This window comes from Eretmochelys imbricata, chromosome 27 (genome assembly GCF_965152235.1).
Source record: "Eretmochelys imbricata isolate rEreImb1 chromosome 27, rEreImb1.hap1, whole genome shotgun sequence".
In the NCBI taxonomy this organism is placed as follows: Eukaryota; Metazoa; Chordata; order Testudines; family Cheloniidae; genus Eretmochelys; species Eretmochelys imbricata.
This window is the reverse complement of record NC_135598.1, coordinates 11582105-11594824: the sequence shown is the minus strand read 5'-3', so window position 1 is coordinate 11594824 and position 12720 is coordinate 11582105. Positions and strand designations below refer to the sequence as shown.

The window sequence follows — 12720 nt, the reverse complement described above, 5'->3', positions numbered from 1 at the left end:
TTGCAATCCGTAGCGGATGGATTCAAACACCAAGCAACGCACAAATGCCAGAATTCAAACTCACAACAGGATCCAAGTGCCAGGACCCAACGCACAATTAGCTCTCTAGGTTAAACATTAAAATAGTAAATGGCAGAGTTTTCTCAGCAAGGCACAAGTGCCAGGCAGGACTGAGCCTGCAGAAAGCATCTTGGCTACGGATTTTAAGTCACATCAGTCAGCACCCATGAGCTCCTAGTGCGGGGTTTCAAACCCACAGTCCCAGATTGCGACAGCAGGGTCACACAAAAGCCCTGCCAATATTTCAAGTTCATAGTAAAAACACCTGGTAAGAAACTCCACATCTGCAGAGCAGCCATTGAAAATGGGGGGAAAGAGGAGGCGGGTACACAAGAACCAATGAGCTGCCTCCCGCTGCTTTAGTTTTTGTGGGCACTTTTAGGGCACTGCTGTGAAAAAGTTTGCAATGGCAGCAATGAGAAATACCACCACAGCACTTTCCGACTGAGGATTTCCAAGCAGTTTTGAAAAGGCAGGCCAGTATCAGTATCCCCTTTTTACAGGTGGAGAAACTGAGGCAGCAAGAGGTTAAGTGACTGAAGCCAGCTTGTCAGTAGCAGAGCCAGGAACAGACCCAAGGCCTCCTAATGCTCCCTGTGCTCTGACCACTAGACAACACTGCCTCCCTTGGTGGGAGAGGGCCCTTTTAAACCACAGACAAACAGCACCAAAAAAGGAAAGAGTGGAATAAAGGCAAAGGCTGGGATTTTGGCTCCTAAATCCCTTAGGCTCTTTGGAAAATCTCCGCCATAATATACACTGATAAAGAGGAAACTTCCAAGCGATTAAACACGAGCCATGGTTAATACAGCACTTTTCATTTCCAAAACATTGCGCACACGTTACTGAATCCTGAGAGGCCGGTTATATTAGACCCATTCTGTGGACAGAGGAGGCGAGTTTAACAACTCACAGCAAAGGAGCACAGACCGAATTCAGCCCTGGGGTGAGGAGGTGCAGCCTCCACTGAAACCTACAGGAGCTGTGCCAGCTTCATGCCAAGAGCCATTCTGGCTTCCTGTCTCAAAGCCACTCCAGGCACCAAACTCCATCCGCAAACACAAGAATCTGGACAAATGCAGCAAGAGGCCCAGACGTTTTTCTGCAAACAACCCTTCCAAATATCCCAGTCTACAGCAGAAGCAGGATTTCCCCAAACTCTCTCTCTCTCCCACCCCACACACTCCCTTTCCCGTCTCTCTACCCACACCCACAGCTTCCTCGAACATAATACCCAGCAGAAACAATTTGAGCAATGTGCATCTTCGAGAAAACACCTTCGCTGTGTCATGGCAGGAGCACGGGGCGAAGGCATCACTCATAATGGGGCCCGATCCTGCACTCTCTGTTTCTGCTGTAGTCAAGGTAATTAACACGCAGCAGATGGCCGGATCTGGTCCCAAGTGGCCAAAGGGCAGGTGAGGTGGTCAAAAGGGGTGAGATACCCCATGGTTTACCACAGGAATAACGTTGCCACTTTCTATGTTGTATTTTTTCCCCAAAAAAATGGCTAGAGCCTCAGCTGGTATAAACTGGCGCAGTTCCACTGAGCGCTATCTGATCACGGCTGAGTTTCGACAACTTTGAGTCACAGCGGGCAGCACAGACTTTCAAGTCAACATAACTGCCCAGGTTGACATCAGCTGGGATCTAGTCCCATAGCTCAAAGTGTGTTTGTGTGTGTGTGTGTGTGTCAATCGGGGGGGGGGGAATCTGCTTAAAGCAGTGTCAGCTCACAGACCTCCAAAATTAAAAGCAAAACCAAAAACCGATCCAGCCAAAGGGGACTGTCTCAAGACCTGTTCTCCAGAATTTCTTGTCTGATTCAATGCTTTTCCGTAGAGACTGTCAAAAATTGCCAGTGATGACTATATTTCAAGTCATCGCGGTGGGGTATTGGGAAAAGTTTTCAATTAGCAATAATCATGCCTGGGATTAACCTCATTGGCTATGATACTGCTTGGCACACAGGCCTCTCTCAGGCTGATAAGGAGCACAGGGCAGCCTGGAGTCCGCAGAGGAGACAAAGGTAATGGAAGTTTCAGAGGAAACAAGACGCATGGGCATTAATGGTGCTTGTGCTGGGGGGAAAACGCTCGGGTCAAGAACATTTGATAGAAATACCCCAGGGGCCTGCGAGGATGGATGGACCAAGAGAGTGGTCAAGCTCCTACCTAGACCTGGTTAAGCCAACTCACAAACACCAGGCTGCCAGACCCCATGGGCAACCTCTCCATTCATCTCTCTGCTAGCAGCCACCCACCACACTGGCAGCGCTGTCTTTGCTGGCAGTCTACCAGCGCAGCCTCTGCGGGGCCAGCCTTCCCGCCGCCTCCCTGTGGAAGTACCCGCAGACACAGGACTGGCCTCCCCCAAGAGCCTGGCTTCTGAGACGCCAGCCGCCCTGCCCTCAGACTCTGCGCTACCAACCTCCCCGCCAGCGCCAGGGCCCCTCCCACCTCCTGCCCCACGGTACCAACCTCCCCACAGAACCAGCTGCAAAAGTGTCCACTTCTAAGGCACCAGCCTCCCCGGGCAGTCACTTGCCTCAATACCAGCCCCTCCATCACCGGCACCCCATCTGATGGGCCACATCAGCTCTCCAAGCCGGCACCAGCCTCCCCAGTGCCAGCTGCCCATCCCATGCCAGCCCCAGGCCCCACAGCCCCCACAACCTAAGCCCCTCCAATGCCCCCTTAGGTCCAGTCCCTAATTCTCCCCAACCCCCCATAATGTCCCCCTGCTTCAGCCTCCCAACTGCCCCCCAAGGTCCCCCGGTCCCAGGCTCCCCCCCGTCCCAGCCTCCGAACATCCCCCCAGTTACCCCCAGCCCCAAAACGTCCCCCAGCCCCCCAATGTCTGCCCAGTACCAGACACCCCCAGTGCCTGCCCCCCAAAATCTCCCCAGCCCCCCGCGTTCCCAGCCCCCCCCCACAACCCTGCTCCCCAGCCTCCCAAGATCCCCCTGTTCCAGCCTCCTAACGCCCCCCAGTTACCCCCAACCCCAGGCTGCCAACGTCCCCCCAGTCCCTGGTCCCCCCAGCCCCCCAACGTCCCCCCAGTGCCAGGCCCCCAACATCTCCCCAGGCCCCCAACGTCCCCACAGTCCCAGGCCCCCTCACCGCCCCCCACTCCCCAGCCCCCCAACGTCCACCCAGTCCCCGGCCCCACGCCCCCAACGTTCCCCCAGCCCCCCACATCCCTGTGCCCCAGCCCCCCAACGTCCCCCCAGTCCCCGGCCCCCCCCACGGCCCAGCCCCCCAACGTCCCCCCAGTCCCCAGGCCCCCACATCCCTGCGCCCCAGCCCCCCAACGTCCTCCCCCGGCCCCCTCAGCCGCCGGCCGCGCTCACCTCGGGGCTGCGGGGCGGCGGGATCCCGACCAGGCAGAAGGCGACTCCATTCATCGGGGAGCCGGCGGCGCTGGGCACCGAGCGGGGCGGCCGGGCGCGCGGGGACGGGCTGGGCTGGGCGGGCTCCGGCTCCGCCTCCTCCGGCCTCCGGCGCGCCACAGACTCCCCGGGCGGGGCGGGGCCAGCGGCCGCCGGAGCCCAGCGGGCCGCGGGGCGGGGCTGGCACGGCCAGGGACGGACAGACACGGGGGGGCCCGGGACACGGACAGACCGCGGGACAGGGGGACAGACCCCGGGACAGACACTGACAGGGACAGACACTGGGACAGACACGGGGGGGCCCCGGGACAGGGGGACAGACCCCGGGACAGACACTGGGACAGGGGAACAGACCCCGGGACAGACACTGGGACAGGCCCTGACACAGATCCCGGGGCAGGGACAGACCCCGGGACAGACACGGGGGGGGAGGGGGGGGCGGGACAGGGACAGACCCCGGGACAGACACTGACAGGGACAGACCGCGGGACAGGGGGACAGACCGCGGGACAGACACTGACAGGGACAGACACTGGGACAGACACGGGGGGGCCCCGGGACAGGGGGACAGACCCCGGGACAGGGGGACAGACCCCGGGACAGGGGGACAGACCCCGGGACAGACACGGGGGGGCCCCGGGACAGGGACAGACCCCGGGACAGACACTGGGACAGGGGGACAGACCCCGGGACAGACACTGGGACAGGCCCTGACACAGATCCCGGGGCAGGGACAGACCCCGGGACAGACACGGGGGGGGGGGGGGCGGGACAGGGACAGACCCCGGGACAGACACTGACAGGGACAGACCGCGGGACAGGGGGACAGACCGCGGGACAGACACTGACAGGGACAGACACTGGGACAGACACGGGGGGGCCCCGGGACAGGGGGACAGACCCCGGGACAGGGGGACAGACCCCGGGACAGACACGGGGGGGCCCCGGGACAGGGACAGACCCCGGGACAGACACTGGGACAGGGGGACAGACCCCGGGACAGACACTGGGACAGGCCCTGACACAGATCCCGGGGCAGAGACAGACCCCGGGACAGACATGGGGGGGGCCCGGGACAGGGACAGACCCCGGGACAGACACTGACAGGGACAGACCGCGGGACAGGGGGACAGACCCCGGGACAGACACTGACAGGGACAGACACTGGGGGGCCCCGGGACAGACCCCGGGACAGGGGGACAGACCCCGGGACTGACACGGGGGGGCCCCGGGACAGGGACAGACCCCGGGACAGGGACAGACACTGGGACAGGGGGACAGACCCCGGGACAGACACTGGGACAGGCCCTGACACAGATCCCGGGGCAGGGACAGACCCCGGGACAGACACGGGGGGGGCCCGGGACAGGGACAGACCCCGGGACAGACACTGACAGGGACAGACACTGGGACAGACACGGGGGGGCCCCGGGACAGGGACAGACCCCGGGACAGGGACTGGGACAGACACGGGGGGGCCCCGGGACAGGGACAGACCCCGGGACAGACACTGAAAGGGACAGACCCCGGGACAGGGACTGGGACAGGCCCTGACAGACACAGATCCCGGGACAGGGACAGACCCCGGGACAGACACTGGGACAGGCCCTGACAGACACAGATCCCGGGACAGGGACAGACCCCGGGACAGACACTGGGACAGGCCCTGACAGACACAGACCCCGGGACAGGGGGACAGACCCCGGGACAGACACGGGGGGGCCCCGGGACAGGCACAGATCCCGGGACAGGGACAGACCCCGGGACAGGGACAGACCCCGGGACAGACACTGGGACAGGGGGACAGACCCCGGGACAGACACTGGGACAGGCCCTGACAGACACAGATCCCGGGACAGGGACAGACCCCGGGACAGACACTGACAGGGACAGACCCCGGGACAGACACTGGGACAGGCCCTGACAGACACAGATCCCGGGGCAGGGACAGACCCCGGGACAGACACGGGGGGGCCCCGGGACAGGGACAGACCGTGAGACAGACACTAACAGGACAGGCACTGACGGACACGGGGACAGAGGGACAGGGACAGACCCCAGGACAGGCACTGATGGACACAGGGACACAGGGACAGACCCCAGGGGAGACTGACAGGAACAGACACCGGGACAGGCACTGATGGACACGGGGACAGGGACAGAGGGACAGGGACAGACCCCAGGACAGGCACTGACGGACACGGGGACAGGGACAGACCCCAGGACAGGCACTGACAGACACGGGGACAGAGGGACATGAACAGACCCCAGGACAGGCACTGATGGATACAGGGACAGACTCCAGGACAGAGGGATAGAGACAGGACAAACAGACAAGAATACCCCAGGACACACAGACACCAGGTTAGAGTTAGGGACTGGCATGGACAGACAGACAAACAGAGTGACAGGCATGAATGGACAGAGAGAGGGACAGGAACTGGCATGGCCAGACACAGGGTCAGAGTCACACCAGGACAGACGAATACCAGGGCTGATGGACAGGGATTGCCATGGGCAGAGAGACACCAGGAGGGGCCTTGGGCGAGGCAGAGCAGGACATGGACACAGGGATTGGCAGGCAGACAGACAGGGGGACGGGTAGAGAAGGGACTGGCACAGGGCAGGGACAGACATAGAAAACAGGAGGTGGCACGGTGAGAACCACACACAGAGAACCGCAGAGCTGGGATAGACAGAGGGACTGGCAGAGACAGACACTCTTAGGGGGTCCCAGCTTCATCTCCCCAAAGAGAACCTTACACAAGCAGCAAAGAAAGGGTGGACAGTGGAGGGCACCATTAACCCTTTCTGCACTTCCCTGCCACCTGCAGCTTTGCCCATGGTACACAAAACAACCCTGCAGGTGCTGAAAGTAATTATAGGCCTGTTAGTTTGACATCTGTAGTATGTAAGGTCTTGGAAAAAATTTTGAAGGAGAAGGTAGTTAAGGACATTGAAGTCAATGGTAAATGGGACAAAATACAACATGGTTTTACAAAAGGTAGATCGTGCCAAACCAACCTGATCTCCTTCTTTGAGAAAGTAACAGATTTTTTAGATAAAGGAAACGCAGTGGATCTAATTTACTTAGATTTTAGTAAGGCGTTTGATACGGTGCCACATGGGGAATTATTAGTTAAATTGGATAAGATGGGCATCAATAGGAATATTGAAAGGTGGATAGGGAATTGGTTAAAGGGGAGACTACAACGGGTCCTACTGAAAGGTGAACTGTCAAGTTGGAGGGAGGTTACCAGTGGAGTTCCTCAGGGATCGGTTTTGGGACCAATCTTATTTAATCTTTTTATTACTGACCTGGGCACAAAAAGTGGGAGTGTGCTACTAAAGTTTGCAGATGATACAAAGCTGGGAGGTATTGCTAACTTAGAGAAGGACAGGGATACCCTACAGGAGGATCTGGATGACCTTGTAAACTGGAGTAATAGGAATAGGATGAAATTTAATAGTGAGAAGTGTAAGGTCATGCATTTAGGGATTAATAACAAGAATTTTAGTTATAAGCTAGGGACGCATCAACTAGAAGTAACGGAGGAGGAAAAGGACCTTGGAGTATTGGTTGATCATAGGATGACTATGAGCTGCCAATGTGATATGGCTGTGAAAAAAGCTAATGTCGTCTTGGGATGCATCAGGAGAGGTATTTCCAGTAGGGATAAGGAGGTTTTAGTACCGTTATATAAGGCACTGGTGAGACCTCACCTGGAGTACTGTGTGCAGTTCTGGTCTCCCATGTTTAAGAAGGATGAATTCAAACTGGAACAGGTACAGAGAAGGGCTACTAGGATGATCCGAGGAATGGAAAACTTGTCTTATGAAAGGAGACTCAGGGAGCTTGGCTTGTTTAGCCTAACTAAAAGAAGGCTGAGGGGAGATATGATTGCTCTCTATAAATATATCAGAGGGATAAATACCAGAGAGGGAGAGGAATTATTTAAACTCAGTACCAATGTGGACACAAGAACAAATGGATATAAACTGGCCACTAGGAAATTTAGATTAGAAATTAGACGAAGGTTTCTAACCATCAGAGGAGTGAAGTTTTGGAATAGCCTTCCGAGGGAAGTAGTGGGGGCAAAAGATCTATCTTGCTTTAAGATTAAACTCGATAAGTTTATGGAGGAGATGGTATGATGGGATAACATGGTTTTGGTAATTAAATATTCATGGTAAATAGGCCCAATGGCCTGTGATGGGTTTTAGATGGGGTAAGATCCAAGTTACCTGGGAAAGAATTTTCTGTAGTATCTGGCTGATGAATCTTGCCCATATGCTCAGGGTTTAGCTGATCGCCATATTTGGGGTCGGGAAGGAATTTTCCTCCAGGGCAGATTGGAAGAGGCCCTGGAGGTTTTTCGCCTTCCTCTGTAGCATGGGGCACGGGTCACTTGCTGGAGGATTCTCTGCTCCTTGAGGTCTTTAAACTACAATTTGAGGACTTCAATAGCACAGATATAGGTGTGAGGTTTTTTTTGTAGGAGTGGTGGGTGAAATTCTGTGGCCTGCGTTGTGCAGGAGGTCAGACTAGATGATCATAATGGTCCCTTCTGACCTAAATATCTATGAATCTATGAATCTATGAAAGGAAAGCCAGGAACAAGGTGCGCGTGAAGACACTGGGCATCACAAAAGCTTCTGCTCTCAGCCCAAATGCCCAGTAGCCTCTGCTCTGCCACTTCCCTCACCCTGCCCTGTAAATGCCTATTTGCATCTCAGCATCAAAATAATCATTGATCAGTTTTTAAGCATTGCACAGAAACAGAAGAACATAAGAATGGCCCTACTGGGTCAGACCAAAGGTCCATCTAGCCCTGTGTCCTGTCTTCCGACAATGGCCAATACCAGGTGCCCCAGAGGGAATGAACAGAACAGGGAATCATCAAGCGATCCATCCCGTCACCCATTCCCAGCTTCTGGCAAACAGAGGCTAGGGACAAACTAAACTCTCTCACACATACACAATTGCCAAGGAGAGTGAAAACCTCTCCCTTAGGGTGGTGCACCACAGGAAGGATGGTCCAATGGTTATACCACTTGCCTAGGATTTGGGAACCTTGGATTTAATTCCCTTCTTCCGCTCTACTCCATGCTGATTAGGCCTCAACTGGAGTATTGTGTCCAGTTCTGGGCGCCACATTTCAGGAAGGATGTGGACAAACTGGAGAGAGTCCAGAGAAGAGCAACAAAAATGATTAAAGGTCTAGAAAACCTGACTCGAGGGAAGATTGAAAAAACTGGGTTTGTTTAGTCTGCAAAAGAGAAGACTGAGAGGGGACATGGTAACAGTTTTCAAGTATGTAAAAGGTTGTTACAAGGAGGAGGGAGAAAAATTGTTCTTAACCACTGAAGATAGGACAAGAAGCAATGGGCTTAAATTACAGCAAGGGAGGTTTAGGTTGGACATTAGGAAAAACTTCCTACTTGTCAGGGTGGTGAAGCACTGGAATAAATTTCCTAGGGAGGTTGTGGAATCTCCATTAGTGGAAATTTTTAAAAGCAGGTTAGACACACACCTGTCAGGGATGGTCTGGACAGTACTTAGTCCTGCCACGAGTGCAGGGGACTGAACTAGATGACCTCTCGAGGTCCCTTCCAGTCCTATGATTCGATGCATTAAATAGGGATCATACATCCCACAGGTAACATGAGGGGTTATGGAGGCCATAAAGTGACACCGAGCAGTTAAAGCAAACTCATGTAGGCAGCATTCTAAAAATCTAGCCCTCATTGTGGGTTCTTAACAGCAGCAGATGTTATTACAGTTTTATTTCATTTATCAGGCCTCCTCGCCAAATCCCAGCGCCGCCAGCCAGCGTTCGAAACAACCCACCTCCCTCCTCACCAACACTGACCCCAACACGGAAACGGAGATCAACACCGGAACAAAAAGGGCAAAATGCCCTGGAAAGTGGTGCTCATACCTAACAGACTAGACAGCTCGGTATTTTCATCCAGGATTTCTAATTGCCCTAGGCTGCATTGCCCTAGGTACATTGGTTGGGTATTATTTTACTCCCAGTTTGCACTGGTGTAAATGTCTGTGCAAGGTGCGGGGCAATGGGAAATGGGTGCTATGTGCATACGTGCTGGAACTAGGGGGGCTGCCGCACCCCCTGGCTTGAAGTGGTTTCCATTGTACAGGATTTACAGTTTGGTTCAATGGCTCTCAGCACCCCCACTGTACAAACTGTTCCAGCACCCTTGAGTATATGCCAGCCCTGTCCTCCACAAGACAGTTGCTCCATTTAGCAGGGTTTGAATCAAGCTATTCATTCCCCCAATTTCTCCTTCACCTGACATCAGTGTGTCGCAGAATCACCCGGGGCCCACACCAGTATAACTCCAGTCACTGTAATGCTGCGATTCTGGTTCACACTGGAGAATCCGGAACAGAACCCAGGAGTCCTGACTGCCATGTCCCAGCTATAAATTGGAGCATCAGGGCCGCAGCTCCTATTACGCAGGTTGAGCCCACCAAGATGTCATCTTCCTTCCTGCCAGAGCCAGACTCAGCTGAGCTAGTTCCCCTTCGTTTCCAAGTCATCATCACTCAGGCTACATAATTCAGCAGAGAGGAAATGGAAAGGCATGTGACAGGAAGAGCAAAACAAGGCGGGGGAAAGCGGGAGGAATTGCGTCCATGCCTTTCTGGATGGAGAGATCCAGACCGAGGCATGGGGGATGGGACAGCAAAAGCCACAAGACCAGAGCATGCTGGTGCTAAAGGCGACATTTGCCTACAGATCAGAGCAGACTAAGAGTGGGGACTCCTGGGTTCTGTTCCTAGTTCTTGAGGGAGTTCAGTCTGGGGCTTATAGCTGGGGACCAGCAGTCAGGACTCCTGGGTTCCGCTCTTCGATCTTGCAGCCTGAAGTTTTGGTCGAGCTGGGACCCGGCAGGGGAGGACTGCTTGGTTCTTTTCCTCGCACTAGACAAAAGCATGGTTCGGTGCTTATAGCTGAGAACCAGGAGCTGCGGGCTCCGTTCCTGGTTGTGTTCCCCATTGTCTGACTTGGGAAGAATCGTTTCCCCTCTCTGTATGCCCCGGTTCCCTCCATGGATAAAATAGGGATGATCCTGACTCACCGGAGCTGGCGGTTGCAAAGCACTTTGAAAGGTGCACGACAAGGTCAAACTCTCAGTGTTACTAGCAGGCTCTCCAAGGGGGAGCTTCTAGTTAAGACAGAAGAGACCAGCCCGTGGGGTAGGGGAACCAAAGGCCTTTCAGAACAGACTCAAATACTCCATTGCCAGAGCAAGACACCAGACAACAGCCACAGCACGAGTTCTGCAAGGCTGCGTCTACACGGTCTGGGTAGACAGACTCCCAGGAGGGCCACATGGCTATTTTTAGCGCTCTAGCACAAATGGGACTTGGCAGGACTGAGGTCATCAGTCTTAGCACCGCAGCCCACCCAGTATTAACCCGAGCTATTTGCAGACAGCCCCCCTCCATTATTGCATCACCCTCCTCCCCACCCCAGGGGGATCAAGGCTCTAACCGCAGAAGAAGTGGGGGGGTAGAGTTGCCATGGAAACTCAGCATTCAAACACGTAAATAAGCAAAGCATCTCCGGGAAGGAGGGAGGATGCCGAGAGCTGCAGATTTCTCTCCTTTTGTGGTTTTTTATGCAGCACAGAATATTCAGAACTGTCTCGCTCTGAGCCTGTAGCTTCGATTTAACAGTGCAGAGCCAGATCCTCAGCTGGGGACAATCAGCGGCTCTTGGATTAAGTCAGTGGACCCATCTGCTGAGGATCCGACCCATCTAGCTGAAAAAGAGCTTCACAGCTTGTCTCTTTCACCAACAGAAGTTGGTCCAATAAAAGATATGACCTCCCCCGCCTTGCCTGTCTGATATCCTGGGACCGACACAGCTACGACAACATTGCAAACCATGACATCTAGTGACACTTTATGTAGCAGCAGGGATCTCAAAGCACTTTACAAACGTCAGTTGGTTAAGGGTACTGACCTATGACACGCTACAGACCAGGAGGGCTTCTCACCCTATTTAACAGATGGGGAAACTGAGGCGCGGAGCAGGCAAGTGACTTGCTCCAGGTGATACGGCAATTGAGTGGCAGTTAGGAACAGAAGGCAGGAGGCCTGGTTCACTCCTCTAACCACCAGACCATGCTGTCCTCCGGTACATTTATAGCTAAAGCAGAGCAGGAAAGCTGAGTTCTATTCCCAGCCCTGCAACCACTTCATTGCGCGACCTTAGACAAGTCACTTCAACTCCACAGGCCAGATCCTCAGCTGGCGTAGCTCCATGCATTTCAATGGAATTTCACTGACTTACATACACCAGCTGAGGAGCCAGCCCTCTGTGCCTCAGTTTCCCATCTGTAAAATGAAGACCACAGTCCTACCTCGCAGGGGAGGAGGGGTTCTAAAACTTAATGAATTAATGCTTACAAAGCACTTTGAGATCAGTGGATGAAAACACAATACAATAGTGCTAAGTATTAAGTATTAATAAGGAGCAGATGAATAGAGGCAGAGCAAATGGGTTCACAGCTCTTTTGACAATGCAAAGAGCAGCTTTCCCGCAGCTGCTTGTTTTCTCCCTTAACTAAACTTTTCACTGGACCTTCTTGTAAATGGTCAGAGATTTTAATCTTTGCCTCTCTCCCACACACATATACACACACACACAGCATAAACACAGACGTCTAATATAAATTTTCCATGACACAATTAAGAAAGTTCATATCAACAACTATTTCCTCTGGGGCATTTACAAAAATAATAAAACAACAGAAACCGACTGAAATGGAAAGTTCAATTAGAAAACACTGAGTGCGCGTTTACAATTTTCTCTCTCTAGCCCCTTGTGTCCTGAATGAACTCACAGTTGTATGGGCAAATAGGAGGATCAAAACAAGCGTCTATTGGGGCGGAGATCACCTTCCAAACGCTGTGTGAAGAACAGACGTTTGGATAGGCAGTGTGGTCTAGTAGACAGGGCACTGGACTGCAAGTGTGGAGACCTGGTTCTATTTCACTGGCCTCCTGTGTGACCTTGGGTAAGTCCTTTCTCCCTGTGCTTCTGTTTCCCGTAGTGCCTTCTGTCTGTCTTGCTACTTCGAGTGTAAGCCTCCAGAGTATGAACCGCCGGTTACTATGTGTTTGTTCGATGCCTACCACTATACGCTACTGTAATCAAAATAATAATCAGAGTGATTTGCGAGTTATTGGTACCCAGTGATGATGAAATGCAGCCTCCCCTGGGGCGGAGGAC

At 54.0% G+C, this 12720-nt stretch overlaps 1 non-coding gene across 1 annotated transcript; it reads right to left on the bottom strand.

The window, feature by feature from the left end:
- Window positions 1-1893: 1893 nt before the first annotated feature.
- LOC144258178 (U4 spliceosomal RNA) lies at window positions 1894-2033 on the bottom strand. Its single transcript, XR_013344643.1, has one exon. It is a non-coding gene; the product is annotated as a U4 spliceosomal RNA (small nuclear RNA).
- Window positions 2034-12720: the final 10687 nt, after the last annotated feature.